Source organism: Aedes albopictus, chromosome 2, assembly GCF_035046485.1.
Source record: "Aedes albopictus strain Foshan chromosome 2, AalbF5, whole genome shotgun sequence".
Classification (NCBI taxonomy): Eukaryota; Metazoa; Arthropoda; class Insecta; order Diptera; family Culicidae; genus Aedes; species Aedes albopictus.
In genome coordinates, this window is record NC_085137.1 from 496,849,659 (window position 1) to 496,855,074 (window position 5,416).

Below are 5,416 nucleotides of genomic sequence, written 5' to 3' on the forward strand. Positions count from 1 at the left end.
GTTTCTTCGGGGATTGTTTAGAAGTTTCACCAGACATCGGAATTCATCAAGAATTTTAACCAAGACATCTTTGTCGGGGATTGACTCACCTTCCCACGTATCGTTTTAACTCTCAATTGGCCCCAGTTAACACTATTAATTTGGCTTAGATTTTACGTTCTGAGTAGCATTCTGAGTACGATAGTATGTACAAGGAACTCATAAGGTTTTATTATAAGGCAATTCAGTTCATACCGAACCGCCATGGGCGGCAGCTACAGGCTGTTTAAACATTGTAAATCATGTAAATAAAGTGTTGTTCCATATGTTTGATTAAACCGTGTTAACTGGGGCCAATTGAGAGTTAAAACGATACGAGGGAAGGTGAGTCAATCCCCGACAATCTTGTAGAAACTCTTCCAAGATTTTTTTTAATTTCTTCAGAAATTCCTTCTGATTTTGCTCCAGTTGTTTCTTCTCGGGTTCTATCAGAATTTCTTGGCAGCCAATAAAACGCTCGATAGTAAATTTGCCAATAAATAAATAGGGGTTAGAGTGGGTCAACGTTGTATGGAGAAACTCTCAATTTGATCGTATCAACCCGGAACAAAGCTTTTTCAACCTATGTTAGCGTCCAAAACAACTGTGCAAAATTTGGGAGCGATTGGTTACGTCCCCGTATTCCGCATTGCGATTGAAATTTGTATGGATGTTAGTATGAGAAAACGTGCTTTTTTGCATTTTTCTCATAATTTGAAATTTTTCGTCTAAAACGATCTAACCAATGACGTTAAAGTATAGCCTAGGATATGCCGAAAAACTTTGCCGAAGACCGCAAAGTGATCCGATGCTTGTGAAAAAAGTTATTCGCTTGGTAACTTAGGCCAAAAATTGAGATTTTATTATTGATGTTATTCCTTTACATGTTAAATGTTAAGCACCACTGGGCAATCTGTACGTTATAACTTTTTTCACAAGAGTCGGATCACTTTGCGGTCTTCGGCAAAGTTTTTCGGCATATCCTAGGCTATACTTTTACGTCATTGGTTAGATAGTTTTAGACAAAAAAATTTAATTTATGAGAAAAATGCAAAAAAGCACGTTTTCCCATACTAAATTCCATACAAATTTCAATCACAAAGCGGAATACGGGGAAGCAACCAATCGCTCCCAAATTTTGCACAGTTGCTTTGGACGCCAAAATGAATCGAAAAAGCTTTGTTCCGAAAAATCGACTTTGTTGACCCAGTCTAATAGGGGTGGAAGCAATAATATGAGCATGAGCATTAGGCTGTCCCAAAATTGCACATAGTCGAAAAGCTTGAGGGCTCACCCTGCAAATGATAGCTAAGGGTATTAGAAACAAACTTTTGTATGACGGCAACTTTCAGAAATGACGTTTAGAGGTCGCCCCGACGAAATTTTTGAAAAATTGCAATTTTTCGTAATAAATTTCATACACATATTTTTTACCGTACAAAAATTGACAATACCCACCGTTTTTATATTTTTTGCGGCTTGATGTAGATCCAAACTACTTGGGAAAAATAATTAACGACATGTTTTGCTGGTAACTTTTTGATACTGAATTTTTGAATTTACTAAAGTTTGTCTTTTTTTGATATACTATGCATTTTCATCATAAAAAGTATCTCAACCTGATGCTAATTTAAAACAAAGTCCATTAAAAGATAGGAAATTTTATGAGGCAACACTTTGCCGAAAACAGCATGGCGTTTTTTTCTATCCATTTTAGAGTTATTCGCGATTTACTTTTTGGTGAAATTAGGATTTTTGAGTATTTTTCTAAAAATATCACATAAGAACTGCCCAAAAACACATACAAAGTAAAAAATCACTTATGCTCAACAAGTTTTCATCTTGAATGTCTTTAGGAATTATGATGACATCTTCTCCTGAATTTTTGCTTCCGTTGACAAATCCATTTTCTTTGATATAGAAAAGTACCTACTAGCGAGAAACTTTATCGTTAGGTACCATTTTGAGAAAACTCAGTAGGCCATAGCATTTTCAATAGAGCTTGCTGACGTTTATTCACCTTTCTCTTTCAAACATGCAGGCGGAATAGGATTTGTTGTCATCAGGAAAGGTTTCCCGATGAAAACAAATCCTATCCCGCCTGCATGCTTGAAAGAGAGAGGTGAATAAACGTAAGCAAGCTCTATAGTTATGTACTGACAAAGTTTTATACGAGCATAATACGTAATCAAACGCACAGCACATTTTCTATAACATTTAGAAGGTGATAGACATCCCGCAACAACCAAAAAAAATAGTGCTAGAAACATCTTGATTTAATTTTTATTACAAGTACTCTCAAGATGTGTGAAATATTGTGCTTCAAATTAGAAAGAAGCAGATATCTACCTTTTAATAAAATTTCAAACTTCTCCAGAAAGTTGTTAAGATTTTTAAGGTTTGAACTGATCACTCTTGTGAATTGCACAAGTTATTTCAACGAAGATACATGAGAAAATCTTCACCTGAATCCTGGATGAAATCTTAAACGCCATGGAATAGAGAGTCGAAAAGTTTCTGCTGAAAGTTCGTATTTATTTCTGTCGAAAATTATTGACGTTATTTTTAAAAATTTCCTACATAGTTCTTTGAAGATTTGCAAGTATTTCTATCAGAATAAAGAAAAGTTTTTAGAATTGTAGAGTTTGATTTCACTTACCAAACTTATAAATTATTCAAATCGAGCCCCAGAATTGTTGAAATATTTTAGGAATTTTAGGTCGGATTTAGGCGGAGATCTGATCCGAATTTCTTCAATATGATTAAATCCATAACGAACTTTTCTTCCTGGTTTGAAAGTGTAATTTAAGGTGAACTCTTAACAAATCCATAGGTTCCTTATGATAATTGCAGTAGATATTTGTGAAGAAATTTTTGAAAGATCCTGAAATATTTATAGTTTTCCAAACAATTTTTGTTTAAATTGGCTAACAATTCGTCCGCAAAAGATTATTATGAAATTTTACTTATAATTCTATTCAAAGTAAATAATGAGTTCCTGATGAAATTTCTCATCCGGAACTCATTATGGATTTCCGATGAAATTTCTTCAGCAGCTTTTAGTAGAATTTCTGCTAAAAATACCACTATTGATTTTTTGCCTCTTCAAGTTTCACAAGGGGTTCTTAACAATTATTCTGCGCGTTCACCAGAAACTCCTCTCGAAGTCGCATTAGGAATGTGTATGCTTAAGTTCCACTAAAAAAGAAACCTGGTAGTCGGTCAGCAACTCTATAGATTTCATCAATGATTCCGCAAGAAATTCTATTTGGAGGTTTTGCAATAACGGCCCCAAAGATAGCGCTATAAATTTTATCTGAAATTTATCGAAAATGTCTCCTATAAAATCTATTTTTAGATTTCTTAAAGGACTTTCTCATGAATTTCGACTTGATCAATGGAATCTAATACTATGAACACTCTCGGATAAAGCGTTATTTACTTGATAAAATTTTTTTTACAATCGCTTCAGACTAGATTTACGTATCTGGATCTCTGTTATGCTTAGTTTATACTGGATGCCTTTTTTATTAAGCTAGATTAAGGCATATACAAATTTCATTTTGACTTTTTGTTCCCCCTCCCCATTCGAAAATTGTTGGCAGTATAGGTGTTGCCGAGGGTGTTGCATTTTGAGGGGGCAGTAAGAAAAATATTTAACAAAATATCGGGTCTTGTCAAAAATTCTTTAACTAATCCGATGAGTTTTAAATATTGTTCAAATTATTGCATCTTTTGCACCTCGTTTTGCACCGTATTTGACCCCCTGCAAATATGTTTTTTTTTATTCTTAATCACCTAACCTAATTTACAGCTCTATTGTCCACTAGGGCACTACGTGAGCGATTTCAATTGACAGCTGTACCTACAGTATTGTACAGAGCCTAGATGTATTCTATTATACTTTATCGAACTGGTTGCCTTTCTGCTGCTTTCACTTTTCTACTCTACATGGTAGAATGATGAGCACAAGGATGATAGGTGGCCGTTGTTCCTTTCCAGTCCGATTAGGAATCCATTATGAGTAGCAGTTCGCCGATGTCCAGGTATCCGGGTCCGTTTGAGCCATGGGGCTCAGAAGAGGGTCGCTCTCGGTGAAGAGCAACTGACGAAAAATTGCAAGTGCCGGGGCTGGGAATCAAACCCATGACCATCCGCATAGGAAGCGAACGTGTGACCAACTACGCCACGGGCCCCGGCCACAAATATTTGATTGATTGATTTATCTTTATTTGAGAGACTTTCAGCCCGGCCACAAATATGTTTTGTCCCACCACAATATGTTCCCACCAGTTTTAGCATACATTGGTTCATTTCGTTGCTAAAATTTGTCAGCGTCGGTTACACTTTTTGGGTGGTGCATGGAATAATCGGTTTGTTTACATGCTACTTCCTTTGGTGTTTGACGTGTGAACAAATATTTTGAATAATTGAACATTTGCACGGTAATCTAAAGAGCAAAGCAAGATGCAATAAATACTTCATTATTTTTATCCCCCCCCCCCCAATCAGCCAAACAGTGGGTTGACAAAAAGTGAAATACATATTTGTATCGGCCTAATTACATCAATAACAACTCTAATTTTTGGAAAAATGTTCCATTTTTTCTGGATTTTTCTACAATGAAAAAAAATATCCTCTAAAAAGAGGGTCCCCACAAAACTGTGGCCCCGGGCCCCCACATTTGTAAATCCGGCCCTGGATCTATCAATTATATTAACATATAGGACGATAAAAATGACGTCACATGTTTACATCCAAAACTGTTGTTTACCAATAACAGCCTACCTTGTCTTATTGTATGCCGTGTATGTGTTATGGTAATCAAATTGGTCTAACCTTGGATAACATCACAATTTCGGTGTTAATAAGATATTAGAGAAAACTTTTCGTTTTACGGTAGAACGAAAAGCTACCGCAGCTGTCAAACCACTGATTTTCACTGAGGTATCATCGATCTACCTTAGCGAGCCCTAGCGATGCCTTCGATAGCCTTGGATACGACGTCGATGATCATTGTTTGTTGTTGGTTTTCAGTTCAATTCACCTTGCAAGCATGCTTTGATTTGGCCTTCAGTTTCAATGATAGGATGATTTTCAAACCTGCGGTAGGACTTTGACAGCTGCGGTAGAACTCGGCGGCTACCGCAGAGTGGAAATTTTTCTAAAAATCCGCAATAGTTCAATGTCAAGAAAAACATGTTCTGGTTTTAGAATGTCTTCTTATTATCTAAAAATTGGCCTACTCTTACGAAAGATGTTTGTAACCACGATTTGAATTTAAGATGGATCAACGGATTCGTCTTTTATTCACTTTGCCACTGTTTCCTAGGCTGTTTCACTGATCTAGGACTTATACGTCTTCTTGCGGAGAAATAATTGAGAAAAGCGATAGGAA